At 48.1% G+C, this 26,502-nt stretch overlaps 34 non-coding genes across 34 annotated transcripts; 17 read left to right on the top strand and 17 right to left on the bottom strand.

Moving 5' to 3' along the window:
• Positions 1–6,030: 6,030 nt before the first annotated feature.
• Positions 6,031–6,102, bottom strand: Trnap-ugg. The gene has a single exon. It is a non-coding gene; the product is annotated as a tRNA-Pro (tRNA).
• Positions 6,103–6,659: 557 nt separating this feature from the next.
• Trnaq-uug lies at positions 6,660–6,731 on the top strand. The gene has a single exon. It is a non-coding gene; the product is annotated as a tRNA-Gln (tRNA).
• A 507-nt stretch (positions 6,732–7,238) lies between these two features.
• Positions 7,239–7,310, bottom strand: Trnap-ugg. The gene has a single exon. It is a non-coding gene; the product is annotated as a tRNA-Pro (tRNA).
• Positions 7,311–7,867: 557 nt separating this feature from the next.
• Trnaq-uug lies at positions 7,868–7,939 on the top strand. The gene has a single exon. It is a non-coding gene; the product is annotated as a tRNA-Gln (tRNA).
• Positions 7,940–8,446: 507 nt separating this feature from the next.
• Positions 8,447–8,518, bottom strand: Trnap-ugg. The gene has a single exon. It is a non-coding gene; the product is annotated as a tRNA-Pro (tRNA).
• A 557-nt stretch (positions 8,519–9,075) lies between these two features.
• Trnaq-uug lies at positions 9,076–9,147 on the top strand. Its single transcript has one exon. It is a non-coding gene; the product is annotated as a tRNA-Gln (tRNA).
• Positions 9,148–9,654: 507 nt separating this feature from the next.
• Trnap-ugg lies at positions 9,655–9,726 on the bottom strand. The gene has a single exon. It is a non-coding gene; the product is annotated as a tRNA-Pro (tRNA).
• A 557-nt stretch (positions 9,727–10,283) lies between these two features.
• Positions 10,284–10,355, top strand: Trnaq-uug. Its single transcript has one exon. It is a non-coding gene; the product is annotated as a tRNA-Gln (tRNA).
• A 507-nt stretch (positions 10,356–10,862) lies between these two features.
• Trnap-ugg lies at positions 10,863–10,934 on the bottom strand. The gene has a single exon. It is a non-coding gene; the product is annotated as a tRNA-Pro (tRNA).
• Positions 10,935–11,491: 557 nt separating this feature from the next.
• Positions 11,492–11,563, top strand: Trnaq-uug. Its single transcript has one exon. It is a non-coding gene; the product is annotated as a tRNA-Gln (tRNA).
• A 507-nt stretch (positions 11,564–12,070) lies between these two features.
• On the bottom strand, positions 12,071–12,142 carry Trnap-ugg. The gene has a single exon. It is a non-coding gene; the product is annotated as a tRNA-Pro (tRNA).
• Positions 12,143–12,699: 557 nt separating this feature from the next.
• On the top strand, positions 12,700–12,771 carry Trnaq-uug. The gene has a single exon. It is a non-coding gene; the product is annotated as a tRNA-Gln (tRNA).
• A 507-nt stretch (positions 12,772–13,278) lies between these two features.
• Positions 13,279–13,350, bottom strand: Trnap-ugg. The gene has a single exon. It is a non-coding gene; the product is annotated as a tRNA-Pro (tRNA).
• Positions 13,351–13,907: 557 nt separating this feature from the next.
• On the top strand, positions 13,908–13,979 carry Trnaq-uug. The gene has a single exon. It is a non-coding gene; the product is annotated as a tRNA-Gln (tRNA).
• Positions 13,980–14,486: 507 nt separating this feature from the next.
• Positions 14,487–14,558, bottom strand: Trnap-ugg. The gene has a single exon. It is a non-coding gene; the product is annotated as a tRNA-Pro (tRNA).
• A 557-nt stretch (positions 14,559–15,115) lies between these two features.
• Positions 15,116–15,187, top strand: Trnaq-uug. Its single transcript has one exon. It is a non-coding gene; the product is annotated as a tRNA-Gln (tRNA).
• Positions 15,188–15,694: 507 nt separating this feature from the next.
• On the bottom strand, positions 15,695–15,766 carry Trnap-ugg. The gene has a single exon. It is a non-coding gene; the product is annotated as a tRNA-Pro (tRNA).
• Positions 15,767–16,323: 557 nt separating this feature from the next.
• Trnaq-uug lies at positions 16,324–16,395 on the top strand. The gene has a single exon. It is a non-coding gene; the product is annotated as a tRNA-Gln (tRNA).
• Positions 16,396–16,902: 507 nt separating this feature from the next.
• On the bottom strand, positions 16,903–16,974 carry Trnap-ugg. The gene has a single exon. It is a non-coding gene; the product is annotated as a tRNA-Pro (tRNA).
• Positions 16,975–17,531: 557 nt separating this feature from the next.
• Positions 17,532–17,603, top strand: Trnaq-uug. The gene has a single exon. It is a non-coding gene; the product is annotated as a tRNA-Gln (tRNA).
• Positions 17,604–18,110: 507 nt separating this feature from the next.
• Trnap-ugg lies at positions 18,111–18,182 on the bottom strand. The gene has a single exon. It is a non-coding gene; the product is annotated as a tRNA-Pro (tRNA).
• Positions 18,183–18,739: 557 nt separating this feature from the next.
• Trnaq-uug lies at positions 18,740–18,811 on the top strand. Its single transcript has one exon. It is a non-coding gene; the product is annotated as a tRNA-Gln (tRNA).
• Positions 18,812–19,318: 507 nt separating this feature from the next.
• On the bottom strand, positions 19,319–19,390 carry Trnap-ugg. Its single transcript has one exon. It is a non-coding gene; the product is annotated as a tRNA-Pro (tRNA).
• Positions 19,391–19,947: 557 nt separating this feature from the next.
• Trnaq-uug lies at positions 19,948–20,019 on the top strand. Its single transcript has one exon. It is a non-coding gene; the product is annotated as a tRNA-Gln (tRNA).
• Positions 20,020–20,526: 507 nt separating this feature from the next.
• Trnap-ugg lies at positions 20,527–20,598 on the bottom strand. The gene has a single exon. It is a non-coding gene; the product is annotated as a tRNA-Pro (tRNA).
• Positions 20,599–21,155: 557 nt separating this feature from the next.
• Positions 21,156–21,227, top strand: Trnaq-uug. Its single transcript has one exon. It is a non-coding gene; the product is annotated as a tRNA-Gln (tRNA).
• Positions 21,228–21,734: 507 nt separating this feature from the next.
• Trnap-ugg lies at positions 21,735–21,806 on the bottom strand. Its single transcript has one exon. It is a non-coding gene; the product is annotated as a tRNA-Pro (tRNA).
• A 557-nt stretch (positions 21,807–22,363) lies between these two features.
• On the top strand, positions 22,364–22,435 carry Trnaq-uug. The gene has a single exon. It is a non-coding gene; the product is annotated as a tRNA-Gln (tRNA).
• Positions 22,436–22,942: 507 nt separating this feature from the next.
• On the bottom strand, positions 22,943–23,014 carry Trnap-ugg. The gene has a single exon. It is a non-coding gene; the product is annotated as a tRNA-Pro (tRNA).
• A 557-nt stretch (positions 23,015–23,571) lies between these two features.
• On the top strand, positions 23,572–23,643 carry Trnaq-uug. Its single transcript has one exon. It is a non-coding gene; the product is annotated as a tRNA-Gln (tRNA).
• Positions 23,644–24,150: 507 nt separating this feature from the next.
• Positions 24,151–24,222, bottom strand: Trnap-ugg. Its single transcript has one exon. It is a non-coding gene; the product is annotated as a tRNA-Pro (tRNA).
• Positions 24,223–24,779: 557 nt separating this feature from the next.
• Trnaq-uug lies at positions 24,780–24,851 on the top strand. Its single transcript has one exon. It is a non-coding gene; the product is annotated as a tRNA-Gln (tRNA).
• Positions 24,852–25,358: 507 nt separating this feature from the next.
• On the bottom strand, positions 25,359–25,430 carry Trnap-ugg. The gene has a single exon. It is a non-coding gene; the product is annotated as a tRNA-Pro (tRNA).
• A 557-nt stretch (positions 25,431–25,987) lies between these two features.
• On the top strand, positions 25,988–26,059 carry Trnaq-uug. Its single transcript has one exon. It is a non-coding gene; the product is annotated as a tRNA-Gln (tRNA).
• Positions 26,060–26,502: the final 443 nt, after the last annotated feature.

The raw sequence follows: 26,502 nt of genomic DNA, 5'->3' as shown, positions 1-26,502 counted from the left end.
AGCTTCGATAGAATTCGGCAAGCTTTGTCTCCCTACGGTAATGTCTTGCAAATTCATGCCGAGCAATGGAGGGGTTACAAACATTTCAATGTTGATAACGGCGTTCGGAATGCGAAAATTGATTTAACGAAGCACATCCCGTCCAACATTTTGGTGCAGGGTTTTCGCGCGCTGGTGATGTACGAAGGACAACCGCGAACTTGCGTAATATGTGGTTCTACCGACCATTTAAAATCTGCTTGTCCCCGTGTCCGGGCGGGTCGCCGAGGAATGCAACATCGTCTTACACCTCTCGATGGGCACGATGGCAATCGGTTGTCTTACGCGCAGACATTGATGGAGTCGCCTACGACACAACCGACGCTCCACCAACAGGCTGCGGTGACCCCAGACGCCGGCGCGGTCATTGTCAACAACTCTGTGGCAACCCCCGAATGTCCCGTTCGTAGTGATGTCACCGATATCGACGGCCACGCTGCACACCTGCAGGTTTCCCCGACTGTCGGCCTTCGTGCCGACCATGCAGGACCGACTCCCGTCCCTACTCCAACTACGTCCGTCGAGCTGAAACAGTTGTCGGATGGTGGCGAGAGGTCGCGCGTTTCTTGCCCCCCCTGACGTTGCGCCCCCCACGCCCCTCCCTCTCGGCAGTGACCTATCTGAGGAAGGGTCTACACACAGCCTCTTGACGGACGTCAAAACCGTTTCTGACGCCGACGCACCTCCCCCAAGAACTGGGAAATCTAAGCGGTCGGCACGGAAGCAGAGTGCGGAGGAGATCCGCACTCTGGAAAAGAAACTGCAGCGCACTATAAAGCAGATCCGAAAAGACGGCAGTGAACGCGGCGGCACAGATGAAATGGGTTCCGTCGCGCGCCACGTGGGGGAGGCCGATATGGAGATGCATGTCGACCGTCCGAGTCCTGAGCTGATGGATACTGGCCATCAGCATACGCCGGCCGAGAAGTCTTGGGCAGACGAAAGTGAATAACACGGACCCTTTCTATCCCCACCATGCAAGATTATAAACTTGCCACAGTTAATTTGAATAGGATTGCATCCGATGTCAAACTTAAATGCTTGACCGACTATCTATATGCCGCCGATATAGATATAGTTTTCTTTCAAGAAGTTGTGTCCCCCAAGGTTGGAGAAATACCTGGGTATGATGCCATATTAAATCTTGGCACTGAGGCGGGCACTGCGATTTTATTCAAAGCTGGCATCGCTTACCAACCTACAGCGATTTTAGAAACGGGACGCGGCATTGCCGCCCAATTACAGGATTTGCTTCTCCTGAACGTGTACGCCCCGACAGGGTCCGCTGGCAGAAGGGACAGAAGTGAATTTTTTAGGGCTGAAGTTGTGACCTTATTGCCGAACGTTCGACTGAAGATCATCCTGGGTGGGGATTTCAACTGCGTTTTACGCAACGAAGATCAAAGTCCGCATTTTAATTTTTGTCTCGAGCTACTAACGTTAACAGATGGACTGCATTTACAAGATAGTTGGTGTCACCTTCGACCACACACGATGGGATATACCTATGTGAGCGCTGCTTCTTCTAGCCGTCTGGATAGGTTTTATGTTTCTCAAGATCTTTTACATACCATTCGTGATTGTGAATTATGGCCGCTCAGTTTTAGTGACCACTCCGCATACCATCTAACGATTCGGCATGTGCGGCAGAAGACATTTTTGGGACGCGGCACGTGGCAGCTGAATGTCTCGCTGCTCGATGAAGCGGATTTACGGCGTTGCCTCGTTGACACCTGGCAGCAGTGCCTCCAGAGGCAAGCTCGGTATAGGGAGCGCGTTCTTTGGTGGACGGAGTTTGTTAAGCCGCGGATTAAGAAATGTATTTGCCAGTTTGCCAGGACCAGGGCTTATTGGAGGAAACGGTCTCTAGAATTTTATTTCCTCGGTTTACGCCAGCTGTACAGCGATCCATCTGCTTTGTCCGACAACCTGATCCGCATCAAGCGTCTCAAAGCCAGAATTACTGCTTTAGTTCATGAAGCACTTGTTGGCACTCGGGTCCGATCGCGCTCTTCTGATGACGTCTCCCACGAGTCCGCATCGTTATTCCATCTCATACGGGAAACCAAACGTGGTAAACAAAAAATTATTGCTCATCTGAAGGATGCTGGCGGGAATCTGTACAATGAACAGGGTGCTATCAAGACGCATGTCTTCAATTATTTTCGACAACATTATTCCGAGTCAGATACCGATCTATCGGCGGGGGATGATTTTTTAAACTGACATCGCCTCCACAGTGGATCAGGATGATAACGCTGCTCTCTTGGCCAATGTCACCAATTCTGAAGTTAAGTCCATCCTTGCGTGCGCTGCCAAGAACAAAGCTGCCGGCTTAGACGGCTTGCCGGTCGAATTTTATTCGCGGTTCTGGGATGTGATCGGTGACGAATTGACCGCCATGTATAACGAACTGTTATCGCATGCTGCCTTCCCCCCGCAGTTCACGGAAGGCATGGTTGTCCTGGTTCCTAAAACATCCAATCCGACTATGTTAAATGACTTTCGGCCAATTACGTTGCTCAACTCTGATTTCAAGATCTTGACTCGGATTATAAACACCAGGCTTAAAGTACTTCTTGGCAAAGTACTTGGCCCTTATCAGACGGGTGCAGTCAGTGGTCGATCGATGTTGAATGCCCTGTGTGAATATCGCGACCTGACTTATTTAACTTGGATTACCAACACTGATTTGGCGTTATTGTTTCTCGACTTCGATAAGGCGTTTGACAGAATTAATCACGGTTTTTTATTGCGCACAATGAGTCAAATGGGATTCAACGAGCGTTTTCGACAGCTTATTCAGAAATGTATCTGCGGAACGTCTTCACGCGTGAAGGTTAACGGCCAGTTAACCGCCCCCGTGCCCATACGACAAGCAGTGCGACAAGGGTGCCCCCTTTCTATGACGTTATTCTCGATCGCTATAGAGCCACTTCTTAAAAAGTTTTACTTAACTTTACACGGGTTGCAAACGTTAAACACCAAAACGGTCTGCCACGCCTACGCCGACGATATCAGTGTGCTTATTACTAACACCGAAGAGCTGGGGTCAGTTCGTCGGATTGTCCATCAGTACTCTGTCGCTTGTGGCGCTAGACTTAATGAGCGAAAGTCCAAAATCATGCCGTTAGGTCGCAACCCCAATTCCATCGATATTTCTTGGTTGGACAGGACCGAAGACCTGCGGCATCTAGGCCTGGTTATATCACCGAACCCCCACGCCATGCTCCACGTGAATTGGGAACGCAAGCTTACCATCTTACGTGCGGTGATCAAAGAACATAACATGCGGTCTTTAGACCGGATGCAGAGGGCACAGTTTATTAATAGTTACGTTTTTAGTAAGCTCTATCACACTGCCGCTGTTTTACCAATCCCGACAGCCATTGCGAAAAAAATTTTAGCACTTGCTTGCTGGTATGTCTGGAGAGGGAACATCTTTAAAGTTTCCTTTAAGGCTACCTCGTTACTTCGTTCCCGAGGTGGCTTAGGCGTCAAAGACGTTGAATCCCAATGTGTGGCGACTTTTTTAACTCGTACTTCCCGCATAATACACGGCAACCCAAATAGTCTCACTGCACGGCTTTTCAACACCTTACGTCCAAAGGATTTGTCTGCGCCAACGTCTGTGGGACACATTCATCCTGAGCTTGGCTATATCCGGCGGTATTATGTGGAGCTCAGCTATGTTCAGGACAACCCGCATCCGTTCAACACGGCGGCGACCTATCTTGCTCTTACTAAACGGCAGCTGGATAACCCAATTGAGAAGAAATATTTAGGCAAAAACTGGAGAAATGTCTGGAAGAACATTAGTTTTCCGCTCCTTCGCTCCAGAGTTCGAGCTGTTTGGTATGACGCTGTCAATGAGGTGATTCCCACTGGAGAGAAATTGCACAAAATCAAGCTGCGGCCCACCCCGTTTTGTGAGAAGTGTAACCTAGTGGAAACGCTGCCGCATCTCTTCCACTGCAGGGATCAAACACAAATATGGCAGTGGACCCGAAAGAAACTCGCTGTCATTAATAGGACGTCGGATACTTCCATTCAACTTCAAGACGCGCTTCAACCAGACTGGCAGCTTTATCCTCAATCTAAGAATAATAGTTATGTCTGGCTCATGGGCCAGTTCGTCTATTACATGCTTGTCCATACAACGCCAACGCTACACGATTATCAGATGTATCTCATTGAAGAGTACTATGCGATTAAGAAGTTGCGACAGTATAAAGATCAGTTTCAAAATTTTCTTACTATTGCTTTAAGTGATGGAAGACTTTAAGTTTACAGATCCATTGGACGGAGTTTTTCTTTTCTTATCTTTTCTTTTTCACTACTTTGTTAAATTGTTATTGTTTCCATGGATTTGGTCGGCTCCGCACCATCAGCTGTGGGTGATTTGCATCATGGGTCAAACGACGGTACAGAGTGCACTGTGCACTCGGCCTCGAACATTTACTTGTCTTTGGATTTCCTTTTCATGTTCAAATGACAGCACTTTACTTTTGGTTCCGCAGGGCGACACCCAGAAGAGGCTCCTCATTTGTTTCCTTTTATTTCGCGTTATCTTTCATCAAAGCTGCACGACGATTTAGTACGAACCAGGAGTTTTTCAGCAGCTTCTATTCTTCCTATCAAGAGGCTTTCCAAAACGGGAAATGGTTGTTTGGCATGTCCCTGCTCTATGGTGTCACCACGTTACCAGCGCTCCTCTTCCGACGCATGGCATGCTCAGGGTTTTGAGAAGCAGCAATCCACAATCAATCATCGGGAAACCGAATGCACAATACTAATCACCGACATGGAAACTGGGAAAATTATTCTACGTGAAGACCAACTTTGAGTATGTGCTGTGCTGGATTCATGGTGTGCTGCGTCCTCCAAAGACCAGACATGGATTTCTTTTTATCATTTTGTTTATATCTATACAAATGATGGAACGTACATGACGCCCCATTGCAGGTTAAACATAATATAACAATAAATACGTAACAATCAAATCAAATCACAAAACCGTGCACTGGGTGCGGGGTATGGCGGTGACATCGTGGCCAGGCCTCCGGATTGTGACACCTGCCCGCTTTGCCACCGGCTGCCAAGCACTCTAGTGCATACAAAAAAAAATTAAAAAAAAAAAAAAAACAAAAAAGGCGCTGGTTTAAAAACAACAAAAAAGTAACAAAAAAAACAAAAAAAAAGTGGCGCAATTGGTTAGCGCACGGTACTTATAAGGCTAAAAAATAGCAAAAAGAAAAAAAAAAAAAAAAAAAAAAAAACAAAAAAAAAAAAAAATGGATAAGGCATCGGTCTCCTAAACCGGGGATTGTGGGTTCGAGTCCCACCACGAGATAATAAAAAAAAAATAAAAAAAAAAAAAAACAAAAAAAAAACAAAAAAAAAAAAAAAAAAAAAAAAATGGTGTAATGGTTAGCACTCTGGACTTTGAATCCAGCGATCCGAGTTCGAGTCTCGGTGGAACCTGACGCTGTGTTTTGCGATCGTTTCTAGAAATGTGTACGAGCCGGTGGTTGGAGTTGTATATGCAGAAATTTAACTAGGATCATGAAATGCAAAATGTTAATAGCAGTCCACACGTGAATGGGGAGCGCTCCAAATGCTTATGCTTTTGCTACTAGGATTAATAACGGGACGTAAGGGGTTCAACTGCGAGAAGACGACCTCAGCTGTTCCTCCCCGCAGGAAAGACATCTCACCGTTTTGGGTGCTGCATGCGCATGCATTTACCAAACTTGCATGCGATGTACTAGTTCCTGGGGAACGAATAGAATCGTTGTACGTGCCAGTCTTTACGTATAGATATAAGTAAGCGGAGACGGCTTAATCCTGCCACGTAGATTGCCTTCCATAAAGCGCACCTGAGAGTCTCATGGGCCGGTGGCCCGACATGCAGTTTGTCCTGCTGCATGGCTTACTTTCAGAGACTCGCAAGTTTATCGTAGTGCTGGGTTGTCGCGAAAGTGAAAAGTAGGGCCTGTCCGGGATTTGAACCCGGGACCTCCTGCACCCAAAGCAGGAATCATACCCCTAGACCAACAGGCCGCACAAGTAAGCAAGTCTGCACCCCGCCACCTACTGAGATCTTGCCGCACTTGCTAGTTGCAGCATCCTAGCTGGACCATATTCTCAAAGAGGTTTCTTAATCTGACACCTACGACATGCGCTGTGCTGAACACCAGTGTATGTGAATGCTGAAAGAGCTGCTTGAGTTGTGTGACAGTATTTCGACCGTGTGTAGTGCAAATGTTATCGTGTCACGAACAATCCGCCCACTACGTAGCGTTCTGTGTCAGCACGCAGTTTTCGACAGTACTCTGTGTCCATAGCTGTTTTCATAGCTAGGCTGCTTCCAGCACAAAGCATCCGCCATACGAAAGTGGCTGTTTCGCGATTTTGATTACCTGATCCTTCGACATCACTTCATGTACGAATACTGGCAAGAATTCTCGCTACATTCGAAGGTGCTCCTTCCACTTCCAGCCTACTTGGTTGCTTCATTAGCCACGCAAACACTTCCTGAGGACCATACGTGTAATGACATCGCATCTTATGGGCTTAATTACATGATACCACTGAATTTAAGAGCGCTACAGGCATCCGGTTCCATGGTGTAATGGTTAGCACTCTGGACTTTGAATCCAGCGATCCGAGTTCGAGTCTCGGTGGAACCTGACGCTGTGTTTTGCGATCGTTTCTAGAAATGTGTACGAGCCGGTGGTTGGAATTGTATTTGCAGAAATTTAACTAGGATCATGAAATGCAAAATGTTAATAGCAGTCCACACGTGAATGGGGAGCGCTCCAAATGCTTATGCTTTTGCTACTAGGATTAATAACGGGACGTAAGGGGTTCAACTGCGAGAAGACGACCTCAGCTGTTCCTCCCCGCAGGAAAGACATCTCACCGTTTTGGGTGCTGCATGCGCATGCATTTACCAAACTTGCATGCGATGTACTAGTTCCTGGGGAACGAATAGAATCGTTGTACGTGCCAGTCTTTACGTATAGATATAAGTAAGCGGAGACGGCTTAATCCTGCCACGTAGATTGCCTTCCATAAAGCGCACCTGAGAGTCTCATGGGCCGGTGGCCCGACATGCAGTTTGTCCTGCTGCATGGCTTACTTTCAGAGACTCGCAAGTTTATCGTAGTGCTGGGTTGTCGCGAAAGTGAAAAGTAGGGCCTGTCCGGGATTTGAACCCGGGACCTCCTGCACCCAAAGCAGGAATCATACCCCTAGACCAACAGGCCGCACAAGTAAGCAAGTCTGCACCCCGCCACCTACTGAGATCTTGCCGCACTTGCTAGTTGCAGCATCCTAGCTGGACCATATTCTCAAAGAGGTTTCTTAATCTGACACCTACGACATGCGCTGTGCTGAACACCAGTGTATGTGAATGCTGAAAGAGCTGCTTGAGTTGTGTGACAGTATTTCGACCGTGTGTAGTGCAAATGTTATCGTGTCACGAACAATCCGCCCACTACGTAGCGTTCTGTGTCAGCACGCAGTTTTCGACAGTACTCTGTGTCCATAGCTGTTTTCATAGCTAGGCTGCTTCCAGCACAAAGCATCCGCCATACGAAAGTGGCTGTTTCGCGATTTTGATTACCTGATCCTTCGACATCACTTCATGTACGAATACTGGCAAGAATTCTCGCTACATTCGAAGGTGCTCCTTCCACTTCCAGCCTACTTGGTTGCTTCATTAGCCACGCAAACACTTCCTGAGGACCATACGTGTAATGACATCGCATCTTATGGGCTTAATTACATGATACCACTGAATTTAAGAGCGCTACAGGCATCCGGTTCCATGGTGTAATGGTTAGCACTCTGGACTTTGAATCCAGCGATCCGAGTTCGAGTCTCGGTGGAACCTAACGCTGTGTTTTGCGATCGTTTCTAGAAATGTGTACGAGCCGGTGGTTGGAATTGTATATGCAGAAATTTAACTAGGATCATGAAATGCAAAATGTTAATAGCAGTCCACACGTGAATGGGGAGCGCTCCAAATGCTTATGCTTTTGCTACTAGGATTAATAACGGGACGTAAGGGGCTCAACTGCGAGAAGACGACCTCAGCTGTTCCTCCCCGCAGGAAAGACATCTCACCGTTTTGGGTGCTGCATGCGCATGCATTTACCAAACTTGCATGCGATGTACTAGTTCCTGGGGAACGAATAGAATCGTTGTACGTGCCAGTCTTTACGTATAGATATAAGTAAGCGGAGACGGCTTAATCCTGCCACGTAGATTGCCTTCCATAAAGCGCACCTGAGAGTCTCATGGGCCGGTGGCCCGACATGCAGTTTGTCCTGCTGCATGGCTTACTTTCAGAGACTCGCAAGTTTATCGTAGTGCTGGGTTGTCGCGAAAGTGAAAAGTATGGCCTGTCCGGGATTTGAACCCGGGACCTCCTGCACCCAAAGCAGGAATCATACCCCTAGACCAACAGGCCGCACAAGTAAGCAAGTCTGCACCCCGCCACCTACTGAGATCTTGCCGCACTTGCTAGTTGCAGCATCCTAGCTGGACCATATTCTCAAAGAGGTTTCTTAATCTGACACCTACGACATGCGCTGTGCTGAACACCAGTGTATGTGAATGCTGAAAGAGCTGCTTGAGTTGTGTGACAGTATTTCGACCGTGTGTAGTGCAAATGTTATCGTGTCACGAACAATCCGCCCACTACGTAGCGTTCTGTGTCAGCACGCAGTTTTCGACAGTACTCTGTGTCCATAGCTGTTTTCATAGCTAGGCTGCTTCCAGCACAAAGCATCCGCCATACGAAAGTGGCTGTTTCGCGATTTTGATTACCTGATCCTTCGACATCACTTCATGTACGAATACTGGCAAGAATTCTCGCTACATTCGAAGGTGCTCCTTCCACTTCCAGCCTACTTGGTTGCTTCATTAGCCACGCAAACACTTCCTGAGGACCATACGTGTAATGACATCGCATCTTATGGGCTTAATTACATGATACCACTGAATTTAAGAGCGCTACAGGCATCCGGTTCCATGGTGTAATGGTTAGCACTCTGGACTTTGAATCCAGCGATCCGAGTTCGAGTCTCGGTGGAACCTGACGCTGTGTTTTGCGATCGTTTCTAGAAATGTGTACGAGCCGGTGGTTGGAATTGTATTTGCAGAAATTTAACTAGGATCATGAAATGCAAAATGTTAATAGCAGTCCACACGTGAATGGGGAGCGCTCCAAATGCTTATGCTTTTGCTACTAGGATTAATAACGGGACGTAAGGGGTTCAACTGCGAGAAGACGACCTCAGCTGTTCCTCCCCGCAGGAAAGACATCTCACCGTTTTGGGTGCTGCATGCGCATGCATTTACCAAACTTGCATGCGATGTACTAGTTCCTGGGGAACGAATAGAATCGTTGTACGTGCCAGTCTTTACGTATAGATATAAGTAAGCGGAGACGGCTTAATCCTGCCACGTAGATTGCCTTCCATAAAGCGCACCTGAGAGTCTCATGGGCCGGTGGCCCGACATGCAGTTTGTCCTGCTGCATGGCTTACTTTCAGAGACTCGCAAGTTTATCGTAGTGCTGGGTTGTCGCGAAAGTGAAAAGTAGGGCCTGTCCGGGATTTGAACCCGGGACCTCCTGCACCCAAAGCAGGAATCATACCCCTAGACCAACAGGCCGCACAAGTAAGCAAGTCTGCACCCCGCCACCTACTGAGATCTTGCCGCACTTGCTAGTTGCAGCATCCTAGCTGGACCATATTCTCAAAGAGGTTTCTTAATCTGACACCTACGACATGCGCTGTGCTGAACACCAGTGTATGTGAATGCTGAAAGAGCTGCTTGAGTTGTGTGACAGTATTTCGACCGTGTGTAGTGCAAATGTTATCGTGTCACGAACAATCCGCCCACTACGTAGCGTTCTGTGTCAGCACGCAGTTTTCGACAGTACTCTGTGTCCATAGCTGTTTTCATAGCTAGGCTGCTTCCAGCACAAAGCATCCGCCATACGAAAGTGGCTGTTTCGCGATTTTGATTACCTGATCCTTCGACATCACTTCATGTACGAATACTGGCAAGAATTCTCGCTACATTCGAAGGTGCTCCTTCCACTTCCAGCCTACTTGGTTGCTTCATTAGCCACGCAAACACTTCCTGAGGACCATACGTGTAATGACATCGCATCTTATGGGCTTAATTACATGATACCACTGAATTTAAGAGCGCTACAGGCATCCGGTTCCATGGTGTAATGGTTAGCACTCTGGACTTTGAATCCAGCGATCCGAGTTCGAGTCTCGGTGGAACCTGACGCTGTGTTTTGCGATCGTTTCTAGAAATGTGTACGAGCCGGTGGTTGGAGTTGTATATGCAGAAATTTAACTAGGATCATGAAATGCAAAATGTTAATAGCAGTCCACACGTGAATGGGGAGCGCTCCAAATGCTTATGCTTTTGCTACTAGGATTAATAACGGGACGTAAGGGGTTCAACTGCGAGAAGACGACCTCAGCTGTTCCTCCCCGCAGGAAAGACATCTCACCGTTTTGGGTGCTGCATGCGCATGCATTTACCAAACTTGCATGCGATGTACTAGTTCCTGGGGAACGAATAGAATCGTTGTACGTGCCAGTCTTTACGTATAGATATAAGTAAGCGGAGACGGCTTAATCCTGCCACGTAGATTGCCTTCCATAAAGCGCACCTGAGAGTCTCATGGGCCGGTGGCCCGACATGCAGTTTGTCCTGCTGCATGGCTTACTTTCAGAGACTCGCAAGTTTATCGTAGTGCTGGGTTGTCGCGAAAGTGAAAAGTAGGGCCTGTCCGGGATTTGAACCCGGGACCTCCTGCACCCAAAGCAGGAATCATACCCCTAGACCAACAGGCCGCACAAGTAAGCAAGTCTGCACCCCGCCACCTACTGAGATCTTGCCGCACTTGCTAGTTGCAGCATCCTAGCTGGACCATATTCTCAAAGAGGTTTCTTAATCTGACACCTACGACATGCGCTGTGCTGAACACCAGTGTATGTGAATGCTGAAAGAGCTGCTTGAGTTGTGTGACAGTATTTCGACCGTGTGTAGTGCAAATGTTATCGTGTCACGAACAATCCGCCCACTACGTAGCGTTCTGTGTCAGCACGCAGTTTTCGACAGTACTCTGTGTCCATAGCTGTTTTCATAGCTAGGCTGCTTCCAGCACAAAGCATCCGCCATACGAAAGTGGCTGTTTCGCGATTTTGATTACCTGATCCTTCGACATCACTTCATGTACGAATACTGGCAAGAATTCTCGCTACATTCGAAGGTGCTCCTTCCACTTCCAGCCTACTTGGTTGCTTCATTAGCCACGCAAACACTTCCTGAGGACCATACGTGTAATGACATCGCATCTTATGGGCTTAATTACATGATACCACTGAATTTAAGAGCGCTACAGGCATCCGGTTCCATGGTGTAATGGTTAGCACTCTGGACTTTGAATCCAGCGATCCGAGTTCGAGTCTCGGTGGAACCTGACGCTGTGTTTTGCGATCGTTTCTAGAAATGTGTACGAGCCGGTGGTTGGAGTTGTATATGCAGAAATTTAACTAGGATCATGAAATGCAAAATGTTAATAGCAGTCCACACGTGAATGGGGAGCGCTCCAAATGCTTATGCTTTTGCTACTAGGATTAATAACGGGACGTAAGGGGTTCAACTGCGAGAAGACGACCTCAGCTGTTCCTCCCCGCAGGAAAGACATCTCACCGTTTTGGGTGCTGCATGCGCATGCATTTACCAAACTTGCATGCGATGTACTAGTTCCTGGGGAACGAATAGAATCGTTGTACGTGCCAGTCTTTACGTATAGATATAAGTAAGCGGAGACGGCTTAATCCTGCCACGTAGATTGCCTTCCATAAAGCGCACCTGAGAGTCTCATGGGCCGGTGGCCCGACATGCAGTTTGTCCTGCTGCATGGCTTACTTTCAGAGACTCGCAAGTTTATCGTAGTGCTGGGTTGTCGCGAAAGTGAAAAGTAGGGCCTGTCCGGGATTTGAACCCGGGACCTCCTGCACCCAAAGCAGGAATCATACCCCTAGACCAACAGGCCGCACAAGTAAGCAAGTCTGCACCCCGCCACCTACTGAGATCTTGCCGCACTTGCTAGTTGCAGCATCCTAGCTGGACCATATTCTCAAAGAGGTTTCTTAATCTGACACCTACGACATGCGCTGTGCTGAACACCAGTGTATGTGAATGCTGAAAGAGCTGCTTGAGTTGTGTGACAGTATTTCGACCGTGTGTAGTGCAAATGTTATCGTGTCACGAACAATCCGCCCACTACGTAGCGTTCTGTGTCAGCACGCAGTTTTCGACAGTACTCTGTGTCCATAGCTGTTTTCATAGCTAGGCTGCTTCCAGCACAAAGCATCCGCCATACGAAAGTGGCTGTTTCGCGATTTTGATTACCTGATCCTTCGACATCACTTCATGTACGAATACTGGCAAGAATTCTCGCTACATTCGAAGGTGCTCCTTCCACTTCCAGCCTACTTGGTTGCTTCATTAGCCACGCAAACACTTCCTGAGGACCATACGTGTAATGACATCGCATCTTATGGGCTTAATTACATGATACCACTGAATTTAAGAGCGCTACAGGCATCCGGTTCCATGGTGTAATGGTTAGCACTCTGGACTTTGAATCCAGCGATCCGAGTTCGAGTCTCGGTGGAACCTGACGCTGTGTTTTGCGATCGTTTCTAGAAATGTGTACGAGCCGGTGGTTGGAATTGTATATGCAGAAATTTAACTAGGATCATGAAATGCAAAATGTTAATAGCAGTCCACACGTGAATGGGGAGCGCTCCAAATGCTTATGCTTTTGCTACTAGGATTAATAACGGGACGTAAGGGGTTCAACTGCGAGAAGACGACCTCAGCTGTTCCTCCCCGCAGGAAAGACATCTCACCGTTTTGGGTGCTGCATGCGCATGCATTTACCAAACTTGCATGCGATGTACTAGTTCCTGGGGAACGAATAGAATCGTTGTACGTGCCAGTCTTTACGTATAGATATAAGTAAGCGGAGACGGCTTAATCCTGCCACGTAGATTGCCTTCCATAAAGCGCACCTGAGAGTCTCATGGGCCGGTGGCCCGACATGCAGTTTGTCCTGCTGCATGGCTTACTTTCAGAGACTCGCAAGTTTATCGTAGTGCTGGGTTGTCGCGAAAGTGAAAAGTAGGGCCTGTCCGGGATTTGAACCCGGGACCTCCTGCACCCAAAGCAGGAATCATACGCCTAGACCAACAGGCCGCACAAGTAAGCAAGTCTGCACCCCGCCACCTACTGAGATCTTGCCGCACTTGCTAGTTGCAGCATCCTAGCTGGACCATATTCTCAAAGAGGTTTCTTAATCTGACACCTACGACATGCGCTGTGCTGAACACCAGTGTATGTGAATGCTGAAAGAGCTGCTTGAGTTGTGTGACAGTATTTCGACCGTGTGTAGTGCAAATGTTATCGTGTCACGAACAATCCGCCCACTACGTAGCGTTCTGTGTCAGCACGCAGTTTTCGACAGTACTCTGTGTCCATAGCTGTTTTCATAGCTAGGCTGCTTCCAGCACAAAGCATCCGCCATACGAAAGTGGCTGTTTCGCGATTTTGATTACCTGATCCTTCGACATCACTTCATGTACGAATACTGGCAAGAATTCTCGCTACATTCGAAGGTGCTCCTTCCACTTCCAGCCTACTTGGTTGCTTCATTAGCCACGCAAACACTTCCTGAGGACCATACGTGTAATGACATCGCATCTTATGGGCTTAATTACATGATACCACTGAATTTAAGAGCGCTACAGGCATCCGGTTCCATGGTGTAATGGTTAGCACTCTGGACTTTGAATCCAGCGATCCGAGTTCGAGTCTCGGTGGAACCTGACGCTGTGTTTTGCGATCGTTTCTAGAAATGTGTACGAGCCGGTGGTTGGAATTGTATATGCAGAAATTTAACTAGGATCATGAAATGCAAAATGTTAATAGCAGTCCACACGTGAATGGGGAGCGCTCCAAATGCTTATGCTTTTGCTACTAGGATTAATAACGGGACGTAAGGGGTTCAACTGCGAGAAGACGACCTCAGCTGTTCCTCCCCGCAGGAAAGACATCTCACCGTTTTGGGTGCTGCATGCGCATGCATTTACCAAACTTGCATGCGATGTACTAGTTCCTGGGGAACGAATAGAATCGTTGTACGTGCCAGTCTTTACGTATAGATATAAGTAAGCGGAGACGGCTTAATCCTGCCACGTAGATTGCCTTCCATAAAGCGCACCTGAGAGTCTCATGGGCCGGTGGCCCGACATGCAGTTTGTCCTGCTGCATGGCTTACTTTCAGAGACTCGCAAGTTTATCGTAGTGCTGGGTTGTCGCGAAAGTGAAAAGTAGGGCCTGTCCGGGATTTGAACCCGGGACCTCCTGCACCCAAAGCAGGAATCATACCCCTAGACCAACAGGCCGCACAAGTAAGCAAGTCTGCACCCCGCCACCTACTGAGATCTTGCCGCACTTGCTAGTTGCAGCATCCTAGCTGGACCATATTCTCAAAGAGGTTTCTTAATCTGACACCTACGACATGCGCTGTGCTGAACACCAGTGTATGTGAATGCTGAAAGAGCTGCTTGAGTTGTGTGACAGTATTTCGACCGTGTGTAGTGCAAATGTTATCGTGTCACGAACAATCCGCCCACTACGTAGCGTTCTGTGTCAGCACGCAGTTTTCGACAGTACTCTGTGTCCATAGCTGTTTTCATAGCTAGGCTGCTTCCAGCACAAAGCATCCGCCATACGAAAGTGGCTGTTTCGCGATTTTGATTACCTGATCCTTCGACATCACTTCATGTACGAATACTGGCAAGAATTCTCGCTACATTCGAAGGTGCTCCTTCCACTTCCAGCCTACTTGGTTGCTTCATTAGCCACGCAAACACTTCCTGAGGACCATACGTGTAATGACATCGCATCTTATGGGCTTAATTACATGATACCACTGAATTTAAGAGCGCTACAGGCATCCGGTTCCATGGTGTAATGGTTAGCACTCTGGACTTTGAATCCAGCGATCCGAGTTCGAGTCTCGGTGGAACCTGACGCTGTGTTTTGCGATCGTTTCTAGAAATGTGTACGAGCCGGTGGTTGGAATTGTATATGCAGAAATTTAACTAGGATCATGAAATGCAAAATGTTAATAGCAGTCCACACGTGAATGGGGAGCGCTCCAAATGCTTATGCTTTTGCTACTAGGATTAATAACGGGACGTAAGGGGTTCAACTGCGAGAAGACGACCTCAGCTGTTCCTCCCCGCAGGAAAGACATCTCGCCGTTTTGGGTGCTGCATGCGCATGCATTTACCAAACTTGCATGCGATGTACTAGTTCCTGGGGAACGAATAGAATCGTTGTACGTGCCAGTCTTTACGTATAGATATAAGTAAGCGGAGACGGCTTAATCCTGCCACGTAGATTGCCTTCCATAAAGCGCACCTGAGAGTCTCATGGGCCGGTGGGCCGACATGCAGTTTGTCCTGCTGCATGGCTTACTTTCAGAGACTCGCAAGTTTATCGTAGTGCTGGGTTGTCGCGAAAGTGAAAAGTAGGGCCTGTCCGGGATTTGAACCCGGGACCTCCTGCACCCAAAGCAGGAATCATACCCCTAGACCAACAGGCCGCACAAGTAAGCAAGTCTGCACCCCGCCACCTACTGAGATCTTGCCGCACTTGCTAGTTGCAGCATCCTAGCTGGACCATATTCTCAAAGAGGTTTCTTAATCTGACACCTACGACATGCGCTGTGCTGAACACCAGTGTATGTGAATGCTGAAAGAGCTGCTTGAGTTGTGTGACAGTATTTCGACCGTGTGTAGTGCAAATGTTATCGTGTCACGAACAATCCGCCCACTACGTAGCGTTCTGTGTCAGCACGCAGTTTTCGACAGTACTCTGTGTCCATAGCTGTTTTCATAGCTAGGCTGCTTCCAGCACAAAGCATCCGCCATACGAAAGTGGCTGTTTAGCGATTTTGATTACCTGATCCTTCGACATCACTTCATGTACGAATACTGGCAAGAATTCTCGCTACATTCGAAGGTGCTCCTTCCACTTCCAGCCTACTTGGTTGCTTCATTAGCCACGCAAACACTTCCTGAGGACCATACGTGTAATGACATCGCATCTTATGGGCTTAATTACATGATACCACTGAATTTAAGAGCGCTACAGGCATCCGGTTCCATGGTGTAATGGTTAGCACTCTGGACTTTGAATCCAGCGATCCGAGTTCGAGTCTCGGTGGAACCTGACGCTGTGTTTTGCGATCGTTTCTAGAAATGTGTACGAGCCGGTGGTTGGAATTGTATATGCAGAAATTTAACTAGGATCATGAAATGCAAAATGTTAATAGCAGTCCACACGTGAATGGGGAGCGCTCCAAATGCTTATGCTTTTGCTACTAGGATTAATAACGGGACGTAAGGGGTTCAACTGCGAGAAGACGACCTCAGCTGTTCCTCCCCGCAGGAAAGACATCTCACCGTTTTGGGTGCTGCATGCGCATGCATTTACCAAACTTGCATGCGATGTACTAGTTCCTGGGGAACGAATAGAATCGTTGTACGTGCCAGTCTTTACGTATAGATATAAGTAAGCGGAGACGGCTTAATCCTGCCACGTAGATTGCCTTCCATAAAGCGCACCTGAGAGTCTCATGGGCCGGTGGCCCGACATGCAGTTTGTCCTGCTGCATGGCTTACTTTCAGAGACTCGCAAGTTTATCGTAGTGCTGGGTTGTCGCGAAAGTGAAAAGTAGGGCCTGTCCGGGATTTGAACCCGGGACCTCCTGCACCCAAAGCAGGAATCATACCCCTAGACCAACAGGCCGCACAAGTAAGCAAGTCTGCACCCCGCCACCTACTGAGATCTTGCCGCACTTGCTAGTTGCAGCATCCTAGCTGGACCATATTCTCAAAGAGGTTTCTTAATCTGACACCTACGACATGCGCTGTGCTGAACACCAGTGTATGTGAATGCTGAAAGAGCTGCTTGAGTTGTGTGACAGTATTTCGACCGTGTGTAGTGCAAATGTTATCGTGTCACGAACAATCCGCCCACTACGTAGCGTTCTGTGTCAGCACGCAGTTTTCGACAGTACTCTGTGTCCATAGCTGTTTTCATAGCTAGGCTGCTTCCAGCACAAAGCATCCGCCATACGAAAGTGGCTGTTTCGCGATTTTGATTACCTGATCCTTCGACATCACTTCATGTACGAATACTGGCAAGAATTCTCGCTACATTCGAAGGTGCTCCTTCCACTTCCAGCCTACTTGGTTGCTTCATTAGCCACGCAAACACTTCCTGAGGACCATGCGTGTAATGACATCGCATCTTATGGGCTTAATTACATGATACCACTGAATTTAAGAGCGCTACAGGCATCCGGTTCCATGGTGTAATGGTTAGCACTCTGGACTTTGAATCCAGCGATCCGAGTTCGAGTCTCGGTGGAACCTGACGCTGTGTTTTGCGATCGTTTCTAGAAATGTGTACGAGCCGGTGGTTGGAATTGTATATGCAGAAATTTAACTAGGATCATGAAATGCAAAATGTTAATAGCAGTCCACACGTGAATGGGGAGCGCTCCAAATGCTTATGCTTTTGCTACTAGGATTAATAACGGGACGTAAGGGGTTCAACTGCGAGAAGACGACCTCAGCTGTTCCTCCCCGCAGGAAAGACATCTCACCGTTTTGGGTGCTGCATGCGCATGCATTTACCAAACTTGCATGCGATGTACTAGTTCCTGGGGAACGAATAGAATCGTTGTACGTGCCAGTCTTTACGTATAGATATAAGTAAGCGGAGACGGCTTAATCCTGCCACGTAGATTGCCTTCCATAAAGCGCACCTGAGAGTCTCATGGGCCGGTGGGCCGACATGCAGTTTGTCCTGCTGCATGGCTTACTTTCAGAGACTCGCAAGTTTATCGTAGTGCTGGGTTGTCGCGAAAGTGAAAAGTAGGGCCTGTCCGGGATTTGAACCCGGGACCTCCTGCACCCAAAGCAGGAATCATACCCCTAGACCAACAGGCCGCACAAGTAAGCAAGTCTGCACCCCGCCACCTACTGAGATCTTGCCGCACTTGCTAGTTGCAGCATCCTAGCTGGACCATATTCTCAAAGAGGTTTCTTAATCTGACACCTACGACATGCGCTGTGCTGAACACCAGTGTATGTGAATGCTGAAAGAGCTGCTTGAGTTGTGTGACAGTATTTCGACCGTGTGTAGTGCAAATGTTATCGTGTCACGAACAATCCGCCCACTACGTAGCGTTCTGTGTCAGCACGCAGTTTTCGACAGTACTCTGTGTCCATAGCTGTTTTCATAGCTAGGCTGCTTCCAGCACAAAGCATCCGCCATACGAAAGTGGCTGTTTAGCGATTTTGATTACCTGATCCTTCGACATCACTTCATGTACGAATACTGGCAAGAATTCTCGCTACATTCGAAGGTGCTCCTTCCACTTCCAGCCTACTTGGTTGCTTCATTAGCCACGCAAACACTTCCTGAGGACCATACGTGTAATGACATCGCATCTTATGGGCTTAATTACATGATACCACTGAATTTAAGAGCGCTACAGGCATCCGGTTCCATGGTGTAATGGTTAGCACTCTGGACTTTGAATCCAGCGATCCGAGTTCGAGTCTCGGTGGAACCTGACGCTGTGTTTTGCGATCGTTTCTAGAAATGTGTACGAGCCGGTGGTTGGAATTGTATATGCAGAAATTTAACTAGGATCATGAAATGCAAAATGTTAATAGCAGTCCACACGTGAATGGGGAGCGCTCCAAATGCTTATGCTTTTGCTACTAGGATTAATAACGGGACGTAAGGGGTTCAACTGCGAGAAGACGACCTCAGCTGTTCCTCCCCGCAGGAAAGACATCTCACCGTTTTGGGTGCTGCATGCGCATGCATTTACCAAACTTGCATGCGATGTACTAGTTCCTGGGGAACGAATAGAATCGTTGTACGTGCCAGTCTTTACGTATAGATATAAGTAAGCGGAGACGGCTTAATCCTGCCACGTAGATTGCCTTCCATAAAGCGCACCTGAGAGTCTCATGGGCCGGTGGCCCGACATGCAGTTTGTCCTGCTGCATGGCTTACTTTCAGAGACTCGCAAGTTTATCGTAGTGCTGGGTTGTCGCGAAAGTGAAAAGTAGGGCCTGTCCGGGATTTGAACCCGGGACCTCCTGCACCCAAAGCAGGAATCATACCCCTAGACCAACAGGCCGCACAAGTAAGCAAGTCTGCACCCCGCCACCTACTGAGATCTTGCCGCACTTGCTAGTTGCAGCATCCTAGCTGGACCATATTCTCAAAGAGGTTTCTTAATCTGACACCTACGACATGCGCTGTGCTGAACACCAGTGTATGTGAATGCTGAAAGAGCTGCTTGAGTTGTGTGACAGTATTTCGACCGTGTGTAGTGCAAATGTTATCGTGTCACGAACAATCCGCCCACTACGTAGCGTTCTGTGTCAGCACGCAGTTTTCGACAGTACTCTGTGTCCATAGCTGTTTTCATAGCTAGGCTGCTTCCAGCACAAAGCATCCGCCATACGAAAGTGGCTGTTTAGCGATTTTGATTACCTGATCCTTCGACATCACTTCATGTACGAATACTGGCAAGAATTCTCGCTACATTCGAAGGTGCTCCTTCCACTTCCAGCCTACTTGGTTGCTTCATTAGCCACGCAAACACTTCCTGAGGACCATACGTGTAATGACATCGCATCTTATGGGCTTAATTACATGATACCACTGAATTTAAGAGCGCTACAGGCATCCGGTTCCATGGTGTAATGGTTAGCACTCTGGACTTTGAATCCAGCGATCCGAGTTCGAGTCTCGGTGGAACCTGACGCTGTGTTTTGCGATCGTTTCTAGAAATGTGTACGAGCCGGTGGTTGGAGTTGTATATGCAGAAATTTAACTAGGATCATGAAATGCAAAATGTTAATAGCAGTCCACACGTGAATGGGGAGCGCTCCAAATGCTTATGCTTTTGCTACTAGGATTAATAACGGGACGTAAGGGGTTCAACTGCGAGAAGACGACCTCAGCTGTTCCTCCCCGCAGGAAAGACATCTCACCGTTTTGGGTGCTGCATGCGCATGCATTTACCAAACTTGCATGCGATGTACTAGTTCCTGGGGAACGAATAGAATCGTTGTACGTGCCAGTCTTTACGTATAGATATAAGTAAGCGGAGACGGCTTAATCCTGCCACGTAGATTGCCTTCCATAAAGCGCACCTGAGAGTCTCATGGGCCGGTGGCCCGACATGCAGTTTGTCCTGCTGCATGGCTTACTTTCAGAGACTCGCAAGTTTATCGTAGTGCTGGGTTGTCGCGAAAGTGAAAAGTAGGGCCTGTCCGGGATTTGAACCCGGGACCTCCTGCACCCAAAGCAGGAATCATACCCCTAGACCAACAGGCCGCACAAGTAAGCAAGTCTGCACCCCGCCACCTACTGAGATCTTGCCGCACTTGCTAGTTGCAGCATCCTAGCTGGACCATATTCTCAAAGAGGTTTCTTAATCTGACACCTACGACATGCGCTGTGCTGAACACCAGTGTATGTGAATGCTGAAAGAGCTGCTTGAGTTGTGTGACAGTATTTCGACCGTGTGTAGTGCAAATGTTATCGTGTCACGAACAATCCGCCCACTACGTAGCGTTCTGTGTCAGCACGCAGTTTTCGACAGTACTCTGTGTCCATAGCTGTTTTCATAGCTAGGCTGCTTCCAGCACAAAGCATCCGCCATACGAAAGTGGCTGTTTCGCGATTTTGATTACCTGATCCTTCGACATCACTTCATGTACGAATACTGGCAAGAATTCTCGCTACATTCGAAGGTGCTCCTTCCACTTCCAGCCTACTTGGTTGCTTCATTAGCCACGCAAACACTTCCTGAGGACCATACGTGTAATGACATCGCATCTTATGGGCTTAATTACATGATACCACTGAATTTAAGAGCGCTACAGGCATCCGGTTCCATGGTGTAATGGTTAGCACTCTGGACTTTGAATCCAGCGATCCGAGTTCGAGTCTCGGTGGAACCTGACGCTGTGTTTTGCGATCGTTTCTAGAAATGTGTACGAGCCGGTGGTTGGAATTGTATATGCAGAAATTTAACTAGGATCATGAAATGCAAAATGTTAATAGCAGTCCACACGTGAATGGGGAGCGCTCCAAATGCTTATGCTTTTGCTACTAGGATTAATAACGGGACGTAAGGGGTTCAACTGCGAGAAGACGACCTCAGCTGTTCCTCCCCGCAGGAAAGACATCTCACCGTTTTGGGTGCTGCATGCGCATGCATTTACCAAACTTGCATGCGATGTACTAGTTCCTGGGGAACGAATAGAATCGTTGTACGTGCCAGTCTTTACGTATAGATATAAGTAAGCGGAGACGGCTTAATCCTGCCACGTAGATTGCCTTCCATAAAGCGCACCTGAGAGTCTCATGGGCCGGTGGCCCGACATGCAGTTTGTCCTGCTGCATGGCTTACTTTCAGAGACTCGCAAGTTTATCGTAGTGCTGGGTTGTCGCGAAAGTGAAAAGTAGGGCCTGTCCGGGATTTGAACCCGGGACCTCCTGCACCCAAAGCAGGAATCATACCCCTAGACCAACAGGCCGCACAAGTAAGCAAGTCTGCACCCCGCCACCTACTGAGATCTTGCCGCACTTGCTAGTTGCAGCATCCTAGCTGGACCATATTCTCAAAAAGGTTTCTTAATCTGACACCTACGACATGCGCTGTGCTGAACACCAGTGTATGTGATTGCTGAAAGAGCTGCTTGAGTTGTGTGACAGTATTTCGACCGTGTGTAGTGCAAATGTTATCGTGTCACGAACAATCCGCCCACTACGTAGCGTTCTGTGTCAGCACGCAGTTTTCGACAGTACTCTGTGTCCATAGCTGTTTTCATAGCTAGGCTGCTTCCAGCACAAAGCATCCGCCATACGAAAGTGGCTGTTTCGCGATTTTGATTACCTGATCCTTCGACATCACTTCATGTACGAATACTGGCAAGAATTCTCGCTACATTCGAAGGTGCTCCTTCCACTTCCAGCCTACTTGGTTGCTTCATTAGCCACGCAAACACTTCCTGAGGACCATACGTGTAATGACATCGCATCTTATGGGCTTAATTACATGATACCACTGAATTTAAGAGCGCTACAGGCATCCGGTTCCATGGTGTAATGGTTAGCACTCTGGACTTTGAATCCAGCGATCCGAGTTCGAGTCTCGGTGGAACCTGACGCTGTGTTTTGCGATCGTTTCTAGAAATGTGTACGAGCCGGTGGTTGGAGTTGTATATGCAGAAATTTAACTAGGATCATGAAATGCAAAATGTTAATAGCAGTCCACACGTGAATGGGGAGCGCTCCAAATGCTTATGCTTTTGCTACTAGGATTAATAACGGGACGTAAGGGGTTCAACTGCGAGAAGACGACCTCAGCTGTTCCTCCCCGCAGGAAAGACATCTCACCGTTTTGGGTGCTGCATGCGCATGCATTTACCAAACTTGCATGCGATGTACTAGTTCCTGGGGAACGAATAGAATCGTTGTACGTGCCAGTCTTTACGTATAGATATAAGTAAGCGGAGACGGCTTAATCCTGCCACGTAGATTGCCTTCCATAAAGCGCACCTGAGAGTCTCATGGGCCGGTGGCCCGACATGCAGTTTGTCCTGCTGCATGGCTTACTTTCAGAGACTCGCAAGTTTATCGTAGTGCTGGGTTGTCGCGAAAGTGAAAAGTAGGGCCTGTCCGGGATTTGAACCCGGGACCTCCTGCACCCAAAGCAGGAATCATACCCCTAGACCAACAGGCCGCACAAGTAAGCAAGTCTGCACCCCGCCACCTACTGAGATCTTGCCGCACTTGCTAGTTGCAGCATCCTAGCTGGACCATATTCTCAAAAAGGTTTCTTAATCTGACACCTACGACATGCGCTGTGCTGAACACCAGTGTATGTGATTGCTGAAAGAGCTGCTTGAGTTGTGTGACAGTATTTCGACCGTGTGTAGTGCAAATGTTATCGTGTCACGAACAATCCGCCCACTACGTAGCGTTCTGTGTCAGCACGCAGTTTTCGACAGTACTCTGTGTCCATAGCTGTTTTCATAGCTAGGCTGCTTCCAGCACAAAGCATCCGCCATACGAAAGTGGCTGTTTCGCGATTTTGATTACCTGATCCTTCGACATCACTTCATGTACGAATACTGGCAAGAATTCTCGCTACATTCGAAGGTGCTCCTTCCACTTCCAGCCTACTTGGTTGCTTCATTAGCCACGCAAACACTTCCTGAGGACCATACGTGTAATGACATCGCATCTTATGGGCTTAATTACATGATACCACTGAATTTAAGAGCGCTACAGGCATCCGGTTCCATGGTGTAATGGTTAGCACTCTGGACTTTGAATCCAGCGATCCGAGTTCGAGTCTCGGTGGAACCTGACGCTGTGTTTTGCGATCGTTTCTAGAAATGTGTACGAGCCGGTGGTTGGAGTTGTATATGCAGAAATTTAACTAGGATCATGAAATGCAAAATGTTAATAGCAGTCCACACGTGAATGGGGAGCGCTCCAAATGCTTATGCTTTTGCTACTAGGATTAATAACGGGACGTAAGGGGTTCAACTGCGAGAAGACGACCTCAGCTGTTCCTCCCCGCAGGAAAGACATCTCACCGTTTTGGGTGCTGCATGCGCATGCATTTACCAAACTTGCATGCGATGTACTAGTTCCTGGGGAACGAATAGAATCGTTGTACGTGCCAGTCTTTACGTATAGATATAAGTAAGCGGAGACGGCTTAATCCTGCCACGTAGATTGCCTTCCATAAAGCGCACCTGAGAGTCTCATGGGCCGGTGGCCCGACATGCAGTTTGTCCTGCTGCATGGCTTACTTTCAGAGACTCGCAAGTTTATCGTAGTGCTGGGTTGTCGCGAAAGTGAAAAGTAGGGCCTGTCCGGGATTTGAACCCGGGACCTCCTGCACCCAAAGCAGGAATCATACCCCTAGACCAACAGGCCGCACAAGTAAGCAAGTCTGCACCCCGCCACCTACTGAGATCTTGCCGCACTTGCTAGTTGCAGCATCCTAGCTGGACCATATTCTCAAAGAGGTTTCTTAATCTGACACCTACGACATGCGCTGTGCTGAACACCAGTGTATGTGATTGCTGAAAGAGCTGCTTGAGTTGTGTGACAGTATTTCGACCGTGTGTAGTGCAAATGTTATCGTGTCACGAACAATACGCCCACTACGTAGCGTTCTGTGTCAGCACGCAGTTTTCGACAGTACTCTGTGTCCATAGCTGTTTTCATAGCTAGGCTGCTTCCAGCACAAAGCATCCGCCATACGAAAGTGGCTGTTTCGCGATTTTGATTACCTGATCCTTCGATATCACTTCATGTACGAATACTGGCAAGAATTCTCGCTACATTCGAAGGTGCTCCTTCCACTTCCAGCCTACTTGGTTGCTTCATTAGCCACGCAAACACTTCCTGAGGACCATACGTGTAATGACATCGCATCTTATGGGCTTAATTACATGATACCACTGAATTTAAGAGCGCTACAGGCATCCGGTTCCATGGTGTAATGGTTAGCACTCTGGACTTTGAATCCAGCGATCCGAGTTCGAGTCTCGGTGGAACCTGACGCTGTGTTTTGCGATCGTTTCTAGAAATGTGTACGAGCCGGTGGTTGGAATTGTATATGCAGAAATTTAACTAGGATCATGAAATGCAAAATGTTAATAGCAGTCCACACGTGAATGGGGAGCGCTCCAAATGCTTATGCTTTTGCTACTAGGATTAATAACGGGACGTAAGGGGTTCAACTGCGAAAAGACGACCTCAGCTGTTCCTCCCCGCAGGAAAGACATCTCACCGTTTTGGGTGCTGCATGCGCATGCATTTACCAAACTTGCATGCGATGTACTAGTTCCTGGGGAACGAATAGAATCGTTGTACGTGCCAGTCTTTACGTATAGATATAAGTAAGCGGAGACGGCTTAATCCTGCCACGTAGATTGCCTTCCATAAAGCGCACCTGAGAGTCTCATGGGCCGGTGGCCCGACATGCAGTTTGTCCTGCTGCATGGCTTACTTTCAGAGACTCGCAAGTTTATCGTAGTGCTGGGTTGTCGCGAAAGTGAAAAGTAGGGCCTGTCCGGGATTTGAACCCGGGACCTCCTGCACCCAAAGCAGGAATCATACCCCTAGACCAACAGGCCGCACAAGTAAGCAAGTCTGCACCCCGCCACCTACTGAGATCTTGCCGCACTTGCTAGTTGCAGCATCCTAGCTGGACCATATTCTCAAAGAGGTTTCTTAATCTGACACCTACGACATGCGCTGTGCTGAACACCAGTGTATGTGAATGCTGAAAGAGCTGCTTGAGTTGTGTGACAGTATTTCGACCGTGTGTAGTGCAAATGTTATCGTGTCACGAACAATCCGCCCACTACGTAGCGTTCTGTGTCAGCACGCAGTTTTCGACAGTACTCTGTGTCCATAGCTGTTTTCATAGCTAGGCTGCTTCCAGCACAAAGCATCCGCCATACGAAAGTGGCTGTTTCGCGATTTTGATTACCTGATCCTTCGACATCACTTCATGTACGAATACTGGCAAGAATTCTCGCTACATTCGAAGGTGCTCCTTCCACTTCCAGCCTACTTGGTTGCTTCATTAGCCACGCAAACACTTCCTGAGGACCATACGTGTAATGACATCGCATCTTATGGGCTTAATTACATGATACCACTGAATTTAAGAGCGCTACAGGCATCCGGTTCCATGGTGTAATGGTTAGCACTCTGGACTTTGAATCCAGCGATCCGAGTTCGAGTCTCGGTGGAACCTGACGCTGTGTTTTGCGATCGTTTCTAGAAATGTGTACGAGCCGGTGGTTGGAATTGTATATGCAGAAATTTAACTAGGATCATGAAATGCAAAATGTTAATAGCAGTCCACACGTGAATGGGGAGCGCTCCAAATGCTTATGCTTTTGCTACTAGGATTAATAACGGGACGTAAGGGGTTCAACTGCGAGAAGACGACCTCAGCTGTTCCTCCCCGCAGGAAAGACATCTCACCGTTTTGGGTGCTGCATGCGCATGCATTTACCAAACTTGCATGCGATGTACTAGTTCCTGGGGAACGAATAGAATCGTTGTACGTGCCAGTCTTTACGTATAGATATAAGTAAGCGGAGACGGCTTAATCCTGCCACGTAGATTGCCTTCCATAAAGCGCACCTGAGAGTCTCATGGGCCGGTGGCCCGACATGCAGTTTGTCCTGCTGC

Source organism: Schistocerca piceifrons, chromosome 2 (assembly GCF_021461385.2).
Source record: "Schistocerca piceifrons isolate TAMUIC-IGC-003096 chromosome 2, iqSchPice1.1, whole genome shotgun sequence".
NCBI classification, from domain to species: Eukaryota; Metazoa; Arthropoda; class Insecta; order Orthoptera; family Acrididae; genus Schistocerca; species Schistocerca piceifrons.
Note: the sequence above shows the minus strand (reverse complement) of the source record. Positions and strands in the feature narration are given on the sequence as shown.